Raw genomic sequence first — 16,079 nt, 5'->3', positions numbered from 1 at the left:
TTCTGGAGTTGACACTGAGCTTTGAAGTTTAATCACCCTGAGGATCTGCGGCCTCAATTTTCCTCAAGTCTGTCTTCAGCAATGGGCGGACAAGTATTGGTCCTGACCTAGGAATAAATATAGTATATTAAAGAAAAGTTATGGAGAGCAAATGCCTTGAGAATGATTGGGGCAGGGAATGTATGGATGTGCTTTATACAATTGATGTATGTATATGTATGGATTGTGATAAGAGTTGTATGAGCCCCTAATAAAATGTAAAAAAAGAAAAGAGGAGAAAAAAAATGATTAGGGCAAAGACTGTACAGATGTGCTTTATACAATTGATGTATGTATATGTATGAACTGTGATAAGAGTTGTATGAGCCCCTAATAAATTGTTAAAATAAATAAATAAATAAAAATAAAAGTGAAAAAAAATCTGTCTAAAAAAAAAAGAAAAGTTATATTTGCTATGTACCCTTCAGAAGCAGCATCAATAAGTAGGTGCTAGTTCCTGGCTCTTAAACCCATCAGAGGGTTGGTTTGTTGCTTTTTGTTTTTTTCATTTGAAAGCAAGCACAGCAGTGGGCATTTATACAGTACTTACCAGTTTAACAGGTAATGTGGCAGGTGTTTCAATGCTGTGAGATAAATATAATGAGGCTCATTTTAGCGACTAAGAAATGGAAACGCATGGAGGTTTTGTGACTTGCCCACCTGCACCAGCCCTGAGAGCCAAAGGGACAGGCAAGCCAGCACTTCCCGGCCCCAAAGCCACGCTCTTCTCACTGTACAACCACGCGTCCCCACAGCTTAACTAAGCGCTTCTGCTTTCCTCCTACCTTGGTGCCCTCCGTGCTCCGCACCGGGGCAGGCTGCTTCACACACTGCTCTTGGAGAGCCATGCAGGGTGACGTGCACGCACAGACGATCCTCTTTCTCCTTTGGCGGCATCTCCTCAGCGCGTTCCTTGGTGCTGTTCCTCTAGTGTATGGCCCCGCAGCTGGCGTTACCCCTGTAAATCTTGTCAATCTTCCACATCCTCACGCACGCAGTTGGCCCAGGACACTCCGGCCCCATGCTTTAATACCCTGCAGAAAAAGCTGCCATATCACCGTGGCTCCTTGGGCTGCTGCTTGCCAAGGGGCTCTTGACCGGCCAGCGTAGGGCAAGGCCCAGGTCTGTGAGTTCCCAGAGAGGCAATGAAGCGCTGTGAAAAACGCCTGCTCTGACAGGTGGGGCAAGCAGCCGCCTGGCTTGAGAGCACTGTACAAAGGCAGCTGCCTGAGAAAGGACCACTGGCAAGTGTTGGGTTAGCACGAGTTTACTTGTGCTTACTGACTAATCTGTCTGATCAGGTTTTCACCAACTGAGATGTTTCAGCCCACGGATGCTAGGGTGTGCGTGGGCAAATGATTTGGGAAGACAACTACCTGGGAAACCAACTGGAAGAAATCCATATTTGTGCCCATTAAAAAAAAACAGTTTACCAGAGGGTGGAAATAATCAAACAAATATCATTAATAGCACACGACGGTAAGGTTGTACTGAAGATAATTTCAAAATACTTCCAGCTGACAGAGAATTGCTAGAAATCCATGCTGGATTTAGAAGAGGGTTTGGGATGAAGGACATCATTGCTGGTATCAAGTTGATTTTTTGCGAAGAAGAGACTACCAGAAAGATGCTCACTTGTGTTTGATTGACTATGAAGGCATTTGGCTGTGTGGCTCATAACACGTTCTGGATAACAGTGAGAAGAATGGGAATTTCAGAACATTTAATGATGCTCCTGGGAAACCTGACATAAACTCAAAGAGAATAAGAGAATCCTGCATGGTTTAAAAGCAGGAAAGGTCTGCGTATGGCGATATCCTTTCACCATATTTATAAACCTGTAGACTGACAAGTGTGACCGTTGCGTCAAAGCGGCTCTGCCAGGATTCTCTGCGTTTGTCAGTTAAAGCCTAATAATCCCACATGATGTTACATAGCACAGACTAATGAGCTCGACACTGGGATTTTCTGTGCGAGCCAATCAATCATAAGAAGATTAGGGTAGAGGGAGGGGGGAGCGGGGAGGGAGGGGGAAAAAAAAAGAGGACCTGATGCAAAGGGCTTAAGTGGAGAGCAAATGCTTTGAGAATGATTGGGGTAGGGAATGTGCGGATGTGCTTTATACAATTGATGTATGTATATGTATGGATTGTGATAAGAGTTGTATGAGCCCCTAATAAAATGTAAAAAAAGAAAAGAAAAAAAAGGAAATGATTAGGGCAAAGAATGTACAGATGTGCTTTATACAATTGATGTATGTATATGTGTGGATTGTGATAATAGTTGTATGAGCCCCTAATAAAATGTTTTAAAAAAAAGATTAGGGTCGAATGAAACCCCCTTATTCAGGTCAAAGCCCAGATGAATATTCTCAGGGTGTGGACAACTTCTTACATAAGTAGACTACGTGGAGAGTTTGTTTTCTTTTTTTATTTTTGTCTTAATTAATGTTCTCCATATGGGTTTATTGAGAAAATCAACAAATTGTAATGCCATTTCGAAATGCTTAGGATAGTTTTTTACCCGATGTGGGAAACAGAACTGGGAAGAGAGTGCACGCGGGCAGATTCATCACATTCATCTGTTAAGGATTCTGGGAGTCAAGGCTCCTGTGGAGGAAACCTTCACCGTCTGTTCCTGGCTTGGAGAGATGTCCCACTCACATTCTCCTAAGTGAAAGATACTCTCCATGATGGCTCCCACAGTAATGCCAATTTTAAGGTGCTGCTTGCAAGCACATATATGCTACTATATTCGCTTGAAGGTCAACTGCTTGAAGGTTATCTACCTGAAGGCTGTCAGCCCTCTAAGGCAATCAGACCCTATTGCCTGTCCCACCCTAAGTAGGACCCACCCCCTACTGATAAGGACACCATCGATTGTTTCCCCAAGAAGAGCTCAAAGACACCAGAGGAGGTCGAGCCAGCTCCGAGAAGACCAAGGTTAGGCTGTCATCTTGCCTCTAGAACCCGCCCATCTTGTTAGGTATGTACCTTCTTGTCACATGTGTGCCTCTAGTACAAACCCATCCTATTGCATGTACGCCCCTAGCTCATCCCCCTCCTGTTACGTGTATGCATATTGTACGACCCCTTCCTGTTATGTATGTGCTTACCGTGGCCCGTATGCCCAGATTATATAAACTCATGAGATTACATTACTCTCTCTCTCTCTCTCTCTCTCTCTCTCTCTCTCTCTGCTCTGGCTCCTGAAATCATGACTGAAAGGTGGGCCCTTGCATGCTTTATCTTCTGATGTCTCTTTAATTTACCCCTCGATACACAACTGCCCCTTGGCCCCATTCGGTTGTGGGGAGGCTGGTCCCCCACACCAGAGCATGTTACAAAGGTTTGTGTCTGCTAATCAATGCCAAAGGACCTACCACTCTGCTGTAAGCAGTCTCCCTCTGAGGCATGCAGCGCAGACTCCTTGGGTCAGCAAGCCCAGCTCTCTGAATCAAGTGCCCGGACGCAGAGAGCTTGTTTTCTTCTTGCTGTGCCTGGATCCTGCATCTTGCCAATCAACCTCTGGTTCTTTTAACACGAGGCAATCACCTAGCATAGTACCTGTGGACCCCTGGCGCCATCAGTGGCGGGGATTCACTGGGCTCTGCAGCCACAAGACTGGGTTGTTGACTTTAGATTCATCTGCTGCTGCACCCACCAGGCTGGGGTCTTCCTGCTTCACGTTCCTCAGTCTTCACAGCCATGTGAGTCAGGAGAAGCCACCAGCTTAACCTTCACCCACAAACTTGAACTGACTGGATTTACCTGCTTTTACCATTGTATGAGCCATTTACTCGACATACATTTTTTATTCCCAGGTGGTTCATGAGCACATTTATTAAACGGGCTTGAGTAGCAGTAGCAAATTTTCTAAGTACTTTAGCAAATCAGCTTAATTAAACCAGGCACCTAGTGCAGTGGATCACCCAGTTAGAAGGTAATTTAAAGTTAGAGGTTTGAGTTTACCCAGAGGTACCTGGGAAGTAAGGCCTGGTGATCTTCTGAAAAATTGGCCATTGAAATCTTGTGGATCTCTTGGGGAAATGGCTAAGTCAGTCAGCATAACACAGTTCTTACATAATGTTGTACATCTGTGGTAGTGAATAGTGAGTGACTTGGGTTTAAAAGCCAACAGGGCCATCCAAGAAGCATCTGGCCTCAGCCTGTTCCAAGGAAGAAGTGTGAAGAAAATAAGACTCAAGGAACCATAAATCCCAAAGGACTGATGGACTACATAAACCACAACCTTGGCCCCTTGTGACCAGAAGAACTAGATGGCACCCAGCTACCCGCACATCATTGCTTGGTTTGGACCACAGAAGGTCCTGGATAGAAAGGGAGAGAAATGTAGAAAATGAAATAAAAAATTTAAAATCCTAAAAAAGACAAGGCTTACTGATGTGATAGAGACGGTTGGAACTCCTGAGTCTGTGACCTACGAACACCATTCAAACCTGGAACTGAAGCCATTCCCTGGAGTCACCTTGCAGCCAAACGACAGGTCTACAAAATGAACAGGCATGCTCAGGTGAATGTACTCTTCAGACTAATCAACCACACGAAGCCCAAAAGGTAGCACTTAACAGAAACAAAACAAAACAAACCAACAAACAAAGCTCAGAAGATTGTAGAGGAGTAGAAATGAGGGCTGGATGGAACCAGGGAATCCATGAAGGAAGAGTGCTGTTCCATCGAGGGAATTGCAAGCAATGATATGAAACAAATTGTGGATGCAGGTGTTGAATGGAAAACGGATTTGGTCTCTCAATGTCCACTTTGCCCACAATAACAATGAAGAAAGAAAAACTCCATGGAGCACGGTTCTACTCATCCACTGCATGTCAAGCACATTTGTACATATGTTGCTATCATCATTCTCAAAACATTTGCTTTCTACTTGAGCCCTTGGTCTCAGCTCCTCATTTTCCCTCCTCCCTCTCCTCTCCCCTCACAATTGTTCTTATGTTTGAGCCCATTGTTGCAGCCTCTCTGTCCGTGCATCTTGTTGAAGAGCTTCCTCTGTTTGGCTTATACCTGTAAGTTTGTGTAGAAACCATTTCTTTTGTGGTGGTTCTGCTGTTGCTGGCTACATATAGGTAGACAGATGGGAAGCTAGTGCTAGGGAAAACATGGAGAAAATATGTTTTTAAAATCTGTGTGCAAGTGCTAATGACATGTTTATAAAAATAATGCTCAGAAAAAAAATGCTCAGAGAGATTCCTGTGGGCAGAAATAGCACTGTTGTGGACAGGCTGGTCCTGTCGGACTCTCCCAGGCGCCCCGCAGCTGTTGCTAACCCAGGTTTGCTGATGTCAGCATAAATGGTTGCAAGCATTTACAAATAAATTTCCTGATATTTCACAAAAGAGCACACTAATGAGGCCTATAGATTATTAAGAGCCTTCAACAAACTAGGACCTTTTCCAAAATGCCTGTGCTGTTTCTCTGTAAGTTGTCTGCCCTTGTCCAGTCTCCCTCCTTCCCTCCTTTTCCCTGGGAGAATGGGGGTGGAATGGAGAGAAGGGATCCTTCATTTTTGTACCTTGCTCAAACCGCACACTGTGACCCAGTGACTGGGCTCCTGCATTGCCTAGGAGAGTCCTGGTTCTCCGCTGTCCTTCTGACATAATAGTGCCCCTTACAGTCTCAGAGACCCCCAGGGGCAGGTCTACCCTGTACTATACGTCACTGTGAGTCTGGGCGGTGAGTTTGCTTCTCTCTCCCTCTCTCTTGTCTAAGCAGGTCCCTGGGTGGGACAAACATCTTGCACTCTCTAGTGGGCGGCAGTTTGGACTCATCCAGCCACTCTGGAGAAGAGAGACGTACCTCCACAAAGGGGACGCACCTCCACAAAGACTACAGTGACAGTCCTTAGGGCCGGGAGGGGAGAGACAACCCAGCCCCACAGAGCAGTTCTATTCTCTAACACATGGAGTCACCATGAGCCAGGGCTGGCTCTTAGGCAGTGGTTTGATTTTGGTTCTCAAAAGTCTGGGTTTGGGTAGTAAAGAAGATGGTGATCTTGCTTATAGGATAACTCACCCACCACAATTTTGATTCATAGGAAGCCTATGGATAGAGTAGAATTGCCCTTTGGGGTTTCTAAGGCTTTAAAAACATTTAGGGGGGCTGGTGGATTTGAACTGCCGACCTCCTGGTTAGCAGTCCAACACTCACCTCACTGCCCCACCAGACTTCTTCTCTCTGGGGAAGTGGGCTTACATTTATTGGCATATTGTGAGTTTTAGTGAATCCCCCAGGGATCCAGGAAGGGAAACTTAGAGGGGCACCATTTGGATGAAATCTGGGTTTTGGCCTCTGCAGGTTGTGGGGTGGCCAGGACACAGGTTGAAGGGATAACCCAAGTTTGATGGGGAGGCAGAACCCAGCTAGGGATGTTGCTGTTCCCCAGCAGGGCACCTCCTGCAGTGCCTGGAACCTAGGCACAAACTGCAGTGGCTGTCTGCTTGCACTGCAGCCTCTGTGGCCTCCTGCACAGCTTGCTGAGGTCATGGGGGCACACCACGCTCTGGAGGAGAGCCTTCCTGGGACTTCCTGGACACACTGAGCTGGCCTGTCCCAGCCAGGGCCTCTCCTGCCCGCACTCGAGAAAGCAAGCAACTGGCCAACACACCAGGATATCAAACACATTCTATTGATTTCCTCTTCTTGGCCGCTGCCATTTTATTCCTTGAGCATAAATGTGGTTGGACAGGAAACCCCAAGCTCAATAAAATCTGTGTTCGATGACTGCGTTTCTTAGACATCATATTCTAAGTACCAGGCCTTGGGCCAGCTTCTTTCCTAGTCACTGCTCCTGCCAGAAAGGGCCAGCTCCTCTCCTGGGAAGCCCAATTTGCCCCCACCCCCCTACTTTCGCAACCCCCTTCAGCCTCTGGCCCGGAAACAAAGGTCTGTAATGTGGGCCCCACACGCCCTCTTTTTCAGGATAACTGTGTCTCATAGAAACACGTGTGGGTTTAGTCTATTTGTGATCTTTTGGCAGTTCTTGAGGCCCCTGGGTGGCACAGAGTTCGTGTTGCCCGACTAATTTAAGGAACCCTGGGGGTGTCTTGGATTACTTTGCCTAGCTCCCTACTTCTGGCAGTTCGAATCCACCTGTAGCTCCGTGGAGATAGTTTGGGCTTTCCGATTCCTCTGTGATTGACCGCCCCGACAGCCTAAGCAGGACTACCGTGGACGGGATGGCAGTAGGTGTGGGTTTGCTAAAGGTTGGTCGTTGGGAGGAAGGCCTCGCAATTTCCTTCCATAAATAAATATTCCAGACTAACCCCCCTGCCCTACAGTCTACTCCAGCCTGTCCCCACTCTGAAGGACAGGGGAGACTTGCTCCTCATGTTTCTGAGGCTGTACATCTTAACCCAAGAGGACCCCCCTGCGGTCTCTAACTGCTGACTGGTCGAGATTGCAGCCCAGGGTGTGTGCAGAAAGACTACAGCCAAGAAAGCTAGGAATGGCGGCCACGAGAACGCCACGGAACTGCTGTACTCCCTGGTCATGAGGCAGGATGTGTGTGTGTGTGTGTGTGTGTACTCCATGGTCATGGGGTAGGATATGTGTGTGTTTGTGTGTGTGCCCTCTGTGGTCATCAGGCAGCATGTGTGTATGTGTGTATGTGTGTGTGTGTACTCTGTGGTCATGAGGCAGGATGTGTGTGTATGTGTGTGTATTCCGTGGTCATGGGGTAGGATATGTGTGTGTGTGTGTGTGTGTGTGTGTGTACTCCATGGTCATGGGGTAGGATATGTGTGTGTTTGTGTGTGTGCACTCTGTGGTCATCAGGCAGCATGTGTATATGTTTGTGTGTGTGTGTACTCTGTGGTCACGAGGCAGGATGTGTGTGTGTGTGTGTGTGTGTACTCTGGTCATGATGCAGGATTGGTGTGTGTGTGTGTGTGTGTGTGTGTACTCCGTGGTCATCAGGCAGGATATGTGTGTGTGTGTGTGTGTACTCTGGTCACAAGGCAGGATTGGTGTGTGTGTGTGTGTGTGTACTCTGTGGTCATCAGGCAGGATGTGTATGTGTGTGTTTTACTACACTTGATCTTAGCCAAAAGGCCGAGAAGCGGGTGTTTGCTGTTGGCTGGTGCCCTTGGCCTCTGGTGGGGATGGAGCTCGCAACTCTTAAGGGTTTTGCCAAACTCTCACAATCACACTGCAATCTTGAGTTAGTCCTGCATTCCGGGTTAACTATCACGGCAGCCCCGGGACGCGCGGGTGTGGACGCGGCGGGCGGCCCTAGGCCCGCGGTGACTTTCCATTGTTCCGGCGGCCGCGCCCTCCGGGAGCGCGCCGGGCTGCCCTGTCGCCGCGTCCTCGTCGCGCAGACAAAGAAATGGAGACTTGGCTCTTTCTGCTTCGCCTTTCCTGATCGGCGCGTCCCCGCCGGTGGCTCGGTCTGGCGAGCGTCTTTCCGCCGGGCAGCAGCGGTGCGTGGGGGCGCTTTCTCGGGCAGCGAGGCTGCCGCGGTGGGCGCGGGGCGGCCGCACCCTAAGACCCGGCGCTGTCTACACGCCCCCTCGCCCCGGGGAAACGGAGGAAACCGCCCCGGGCGGAGGGAGGGAGCCCCTCAAGGGCATCCTCCAGGCCGGTGGCTGCTTTGGCCAGTACGCGCGGGTCCTTCGGCGTGAATGTCATCAGGGCCACTCTGTGGTCATCAGGGAGGAGGATGTGCGCGCGCGCGGGCCTCTCGGCGGGCCTCGGGCGCCGGCCCTCTGCCGGACGCCGCCTGGGCACTTGGGACGTCAGGAAAGCAGCCTGTGTGGCCCCGAGCTGTTGGCTTCTAATGGACGCTTTCCTAATTATAAAAACAAAGCTAGAACATTTAAAACGAATGGAAAAGCACAGGGGATTAAACCCGCGTGCGTGCGTAAGTGTGCTCACGTCAAAATGCTCACACAGGATTGGAAACTGCCCCATATGTCCCTCAAGTGATGATGCCGACCAGAGCGGAGTCTCCCTGTGTGCGAGTTCCTATCCGAGCACCTGGGCTGTGCCAGGCTGTGAGTCGCAGCGGGAGCCCTAACTTCCTTTCCACTTGGACTTCAGGAGTTCTTCCCAGCTTTCACCAGTGCGGTGAAGAGCGTCGCCTCCAGGCAGAATGTGTTTGGAAGTGGTTTACCAAGGAGTCTGGGTGGAATAGTAGTTAGCTCCTGAGCTGCTCACTCAGAGTCAGTAGTTCGAAACTACCGGACACTAGCCAGTACTTGGTCCAAATTGAGCCTGTCTCCTCCAGTATCGATGTACAGCCCGAGAAACCCCATACAGCTTCACCGGGAGTTGGAATCCACATCAGGACAGTGGGAGGAGGCAGTCACCCTCAGGAACATGTCTGGGCATGCCCTTCATGGAAATTGGGGCACCAGGACCACAAGGTCACGAGTCACACACGGACAAAAGTGGTCATTTATGATCCCAAGCTCGGTCCCGTTCCCGCTTCTGTAATCCCGGCTGTGACAATGAGGACTGGATCTGCTGACAAACATGATCTGGGGACCAAGCCCCGTTGTTAACCATGCTCTACAATTTACCGCGGCCGTGTTCAGTCGTCATTGTGCTCCTAAGCTGATGGTTTCCCTCCTTCATATGGGTTGTCTTTGTCCTCTGTAAGACTTAATAAAGGGGTCTCAATAAAATATATTTTAGTTTGGGGCCCCCATCCTACAGTGGGATATTATTTGACAATAAAAAGGGATGGAATACTGATAAATATTGTAGCTTGCTTGGGCCGTGAAAACAATATACTCAGAGGGAAAAAACCCCAATGATACCATTTATTTGAAATGTGCAGAATAGACAAATCTCTAGACAGAAAGTAGATGGGTAGTTAGTTGCCACAGGCTGGTGGGGGTGGGGGGTGTTTGTGGTTGCTAGGAATGGGGAAAGGGGCAGATAGTCATTGCTGAAGGGGTTCTGGGTCACGATTTGGGGCAGTGGAGAACTGGGAACAGTGGTGACAGTTGTGCAGGATGGTGAATGCAATAAATATTGAATTGTACATTTAAAACTGGTTAAAGTGGAAATATTTTGTTATATATCTTTTTGGAAAAAAAAGTTAAATCACATTGTACCTATTTTTCCCTGCCTATTAATATATATATATTTCCCAGTGTGCCTAATTGATATTCATCAGCTACATTTTTTTTTCATCAGCTACATTTTTTATGCACCAAAATGCCACTGCCTTGGAGTCAAAAGCAGGCAGCCTCATCTTTCTCCTGAGGAGTGCCTAGTGGGTTTGAACTCCTGACCTTATGGTTAGCAGGCCACTGTGCCCTAGGGCTCTTAAGTAATGCACTCTCATTGTAAAAAATTAACACAGAAAATTAGAAAGTAAGATACCTATCACCTGCAATTTAAACACCTCCAGAGTACTTTTAAAATGATAAGATAAAAATAAGTTATTTATAAATATATATTGTTTGTTTTTTGCCTTCTAGATATTATATTTAATAATAAAAATCATTTTATTGGAGGCTTGTGCAACTCTTATCACAATCCATACATTCATCCACTGTGTCAAGCACATCTGTACATTTTTTTTTCTTATAATCTTTGGGTCATAGAACCTTTATGGCAGCGGTTCTCAACCTGTGGGTCACGACCCTTTCACAGGGGTCACCCGATTCATAACAGTAGTAAAATTAGTTATGAAGTAGCAATGAAAATAATTGTATGCCCCTTGCTGAGGGGCTGTGGGGAGGAGATGAACCAGGCAGGGTGCAGAGTAGCAACGATGAAACATATAACTTTCCTCTAGTTCTTAAATGCTTCCTCCCCTCCCCCCACTATCATGATCCCAATTCTACCTTGCAAATCTGGTGAGACCAGAGGATGTACATTGGTACAGATAACAACTGGAAACAGGGAATCCAGGACAGATGACTCCCTCAGGACCAGTGGTGAGAGTGGCGATGCCTAGAGAGTGGAGAGAATGTGGGGTAGAAAAGATGAACTGATTACAGGAATCTACACAAAGCCTCATCCCTGGGGAAGGGACAGCAGAGAAGAGGGCAGGGGGAGATGCCAGACAGTGTAACACATAACAAAATAATAATAATTTATGAATGATGAAGAGTTCATGAGGTAGGGGGGAGTGGGGAGGGAGGAGGAAAATGAGCAGCAGATATTAAGGGCTCAAGTAGAAGGCAAATGTTTTGAGAATGATGATGGCAACAAATGTACATATGTTCTTGACACAATGGATGGATGTATGGATTGTGATAAGAATTGTACGAGCCCCCAATAAAATGATTTTAAAAAAAGAAAATAATTGTATGGTTGGGGGGTCATCACAACACGAGGAACTCTATTAGAGGGTCGCAGCATTAGGAAGGTGGAGAACCACTGCTCTCAGGCCATTTTATGCCCATTGCCTTGTTCCATTAAACATATTGGGGAGTGAGTGGATATGTTAAATTTACTGTTAAAACATAGATCCAGAGTCAACTAAGTCCACATGGAAGAAGCAGGCCAGCCTGTTTTGCAGATAATGAAACCCAAATGTGAAGGAGGGAACAGTATCAGCGCTTCAATTCTGATCTGCAGAGGGCTCTGACTGGCAGTGGAAGCACACCATCCATTTGCAGGGTCTCCACAGGGATAGAGCCTCGGGGAAGCTCTGGATGTAGTCCGGCCGTGCGCCCGCCTTGCTCTGGGACTGAGGACACTAGAAAGTGGATGGTGGCAGATCGAATTAGGTTAAAATGTAACCCCTTGTCCTTTGAGCTTCCCTTTAATCCATTTCCGTTTCAGTTTTTAGTATTTTCCGCTTTCTTTTCTTTTCTTTTTTTTTTTCTTCTCAATGTATTTATTTATATTTTAAAGCAACTGTTGACAAAGGTTCACTGGAAACAATCTGAACAAGGGTGACATCTCAGTCACTCCCACTGACACCCTGCTAGAAGTCACCTGGGGCCCCACGGAGCCTGGCCACAGCCAAGCGGCTCAGGGTTTGTCACCGATGCGCGGACTGGCTGCCTCTAACCGCCCCCAACCACCCAGTGGGCCGAGGACCATGAATCAATCACTTCTAGGCTATTTTCAATTAAAAAAGTAAAATACCAATTAAAAAACTAATATATCTTCTCTCTTCAATGTTTCTGACGGAGACAATTTTGTTTTCTTCCCTTAGAGGCCTGGTTTCGGAGACTCTCCCAAGTCACACAATAAGCCAACCCCAAAGAGAAACGAGGCCTACCGGCTCATAGTGCAACAAAGCGTTCTCTCAGGGTCAGGCCGGAGCGCACTCTGAGAAGGGACATGCAGGTAGTCACGGGGCTGGAAACGGTGATCACTTGCAATGGGGATGGTTGGGGGGCGGGGGCGCCCGACCTGGCGGCGCTTGGGCGCGGCAGCTCGGCGACTCCATTTACGCTTTGTATTTGGCTTTTCCAGTTTCGCTGATGACGCAGACATGATTCAAGTCCCGGAAGTATTCATTGTAGTCCAGGGCATATCCCACCACAGACTTGTCTGGAATTTCAAAGCCAACAAAGTCTGGCCTATAGCCAACGCTTCGGGGAGTCCTTTTCACCAGCAAGCTGGCCCCCTTGACCATCTTTGGGTTATGCTGCTTGACCAGGGAGAGCAGGGTTTGCATGGTTTGGCCAGTGTCAATGATATCCTCAACCATCAGAACATTCTTTCCAGTCAAAGTTGAGAGGTCATCTCCACCAATTACTTTTATGTCCCCAGTTGACTGGTCACTGCAGTAGCTTTTCAGTCTGATAAAATCTACAGTCATAGGAATGGATCTATCACTATTTCTGTTCAGTGCTTTGATGTAATCCAGCAGGTCAGCAAAGAATTTATAGCCCCCTTTGAGCATGCAGAGCGCCACGATATGATGGCCTCCCATCTCCTTCATCACGTCTCAAGCAAGTCGTTCAGTTCTGTCCATAATTAGTCCATGAGGAATAAACACCTTTTCCAAATCCTCCACATAATGATTAGGGATGCAAAATAAATCTAGGTCATAGCCTGGCTCATTGTCACTGATCACGACGCTGGGGCTGCGGGTCGCCATAGCGAGGGCGGCAGGAGCACAGGCTGAGGTCGGGCAGAAAAGGAAGGCGGCTAGGGAGAGAGGAGACGCCTCCGCTTTCTTTTCAATTGAGCTTTTTCTTTGTTTTGGGATTGTTATTCCTGTTTATATTTGGTATGATTTCCTGTATATGAAGTCCAGATGGGTAAATCTATAGTGACAGTAAGTACCCAGGACCACGGCAGAGGAGGTCGGCGGGGGAAATAGGGAGCTAACCACAATGAGTATGAGAAAGAAGGAATCCCTGAAGTTGACTGTTAGTGATGATTATGCAACTCTTCTTAATATGATGGAATGATTAAATTGCATGACATGTCAATTATGTCATTCAAACGATTCAAAATTAAAACAACGTATAAAATGGATTCAAATCACTAGCGTGTGAAATCAATGATTACTTTGTTATATTAAAAGTATATCTATTCATTTTTTCTTGTGATTTGGATGAAAGTTTACTGAGCAAGTTGATTTTCCACTCATATAATTTATACACATTTTGTTCTGTGACTGTTGCAGTCTCCGTAACAGCATTCCTTCCGCTTCGTCCTGTGTCTATTGCTCCCATCAGCCCTCCTTCCCTGTCCCTTCCTGCTTTCTGGGCTCTCTGGGCATGTGCTGCCGCCCTTTTGATGGAGCGTGGTTGGTGCCTCCCTAGGGTTACTGCTCACATTACTGCGAGTGTGGATACCTACTGTGTATCTTGCTGGTGCTAATGTCCACCTCATAGGCTAATATGAGGTTCATGTTCACCTGTCATACGGCTGAAAGTTCAGCCACAACTCTGAGTTTAATTCTATGCATGAAAGTGGCGAAGGCTCATACACAATCTTAGCGGGTCCACCAGCAAGTGTGGCCTTTTTTTTTCCATGAGATTTTTTATTCCACATTTTCCTCCCACTCTACCCAGGGCCTCCTGTTCGGATTCCTCTCTGTGTGGTCAACAGAGGTAGCTGGGCACCATCCAGGTCTTCTGATCTCAAGGTCATGAAGGCTGATATTCACATGGACCATTAGTCCTTTGAGCTAATTGGTTCTGGGCATACCATACATATTCATGTATAAACTGAGTTTTTTCAGCACATTTTTAATTCCGTTTTTGTGGTAAAATTAGGTGCCTTGGCTGACATTAGGGTCAGCTTATACGCAAGGATATAGTGTGATTGATTTTCTTCACTCTTCTCTGTTCCAGACGAGGAGAGGCCAATAATTGCATATATTTAAATTTTCCCTTTTGATCCTCTGTCTACTCGCATTCTCTCCTCATTACACCCACTCTAATGTGGAAAATGTTGCTTTTTGGTGGGGGGGTGGGGTAATAACATTATTTTAACTTTCTGATATGGTACTGTTTCCTTCTTTCACTCAATTTTTAAAAAAGATCTTTGTATGCTTCTGAGTGATATTCTATAATAACAATCTACCACATTTTATATATTTCCTTGATGGACGCCACCAATTCTGCTATACTAGTCAGTGTGATGTGTGTGTTCCTTTCTGGATTTGAGCTCAAGAATCCCTCTGGGACATGAACAGTGCCCTGTTGTGGGACAGATGTACAGGGCCAAAGAACATTCCATTTAACTGAAGTGCAAACATTTTACTTTCTGACATAGCTATGTTCATTTGTGTTTATTCTCTTCTCACTTCAGATAGGCATTCCAATCTCCTCATGTCCTTGACAACACTTGTGTTTATCAGACTTCCTACTTTTTGCCAGTCTGATGGATCTAAAGTAATATCTCATTGTAGTTTTATTTCTTATTTCTTGGATTGTTAAAGCATTTCATCATCTCTGTGTTCATGAGAATGCATATTTACTTGAGATCTCGTCTTCCATTTAGGGAATTGTCTATTTTTTCCATTGGCGTTTTTCTTCTACTTGAGCTGTAGGGACTTTTTGATTTTTCTAACTATTAACCTCTTATATTGACAAGTAATTGTCTTCTCTCCTCTGTCATCTATTAACTTTGTGGTATCTTTCACTGAACAGAAATATTCAACTTGATGTAATGAAGTCTAGCCTTTTCTTCCTATTCTTGCGCTCTGAAGGCGACTTCCACATGGTTTTCTATTCCATTTATAATTTTACATCACTACTGTTAACAGATCTTTTTGTAAACACATGTACTTGTTATTGTTAGCTTATATAATAAGAAGATTGGTTTATGGTGTCCCATAGGGATTTCACTGATTAATTTTGGGAAGTAGATTGTCAGGCCTTCCTTCAGAGTCTGCCTTAGTCTGAAAGTTCTGCTATACCTTGTTCAGCATCACGGCAACAGGCCAACTTCCACTGACAGATGGATGGCGTCTGCTCCTAAGGTACACTGGCGGGAATGCAACCTGAAACCGCAAACTCACTGCCATCATGTCCATTCTGACTCCTGGGCACCTGAGCTGCTCCTGTGCCTTTCCAAGACTGTCACTCATGAGCTGAGTAGAAAGCCTTATCTTTCTCCTGGAGGAGCAGGTGGCTTCAGTCTGATGACCTTGCGGTTAGCAGCCCAACACATTAGCCTGATGCCAGCAGGCCTCCTACTACCTGCTTGGAAGATGAGAATTCTACCACGGAACTGCCACTACCCACCGCCTGTATTAGCTTGTTTGTCAATAGGATGAAACAATGTGTATTGTTAGGTAGCTTTTTAAGACTCCTTCAACCAAATCTAGGGGTATTTTACTTCAATCTCCTTCACAAATCCTTCTCTTTATTTTAATGACTAAATGGTATTCTCGCCTCTGAATGTATCCCCACTGTAACTAACAGTTTCCTTAGTGATGGAAAAATGTTTGTGTGCTTGTTTACGGATTGTTTCTCCCATGTGAAAACAAACAAAAAAAACCCCTTCAGTGCCACTGAGTCAATGCTGACCCACAGCAACCCTGTAGGACAAAGTAGAACTGCCCTGGGAGTTCTGAGACGGTAACTGTTTGCAGGAGTAGAAAGCCGTCTTCTGTGGATGGCTGGC

The 16,079-nt window shown here is 46.5% G+C and overlaps 1 pseudogene; it reads right to left on the bottom strand.

The window, feature by feature from the left end:
* Window positions 1-12,334: 12,334 nt before the first annotated feature.
* LOC142452871 (hypoxanthine-guanine phosphoribosyltransferase pseudogene) lies at window positions 12,335-13,120 on the bottom strand (annotated as a pseudogene).
* Window positions 13,121-16,079: the final 2,959 nt, after the last annotated feature.

The sequence above is a fragment of the Tenrec ecaudatus genome, chromosome 7 (genome assembly GCF_050624435.1).
Source record: "Tenrec ecaudatus isolate mTenEca1 chromosome 7, mTenEca1.hap1, whole genome shotgun sequence".
Classification (NCBI taxonomy): Eukaryota; Metazoa; Chordata; class Mammalia; order Afrosoricida; family Tenrecidae; genus Tenrec; species Tenrec ecaudatus.
Note: the sequence above shows the minus strand (reverse complement) of the source record. Positions and strands in the feature narration are given on the sequence as shown.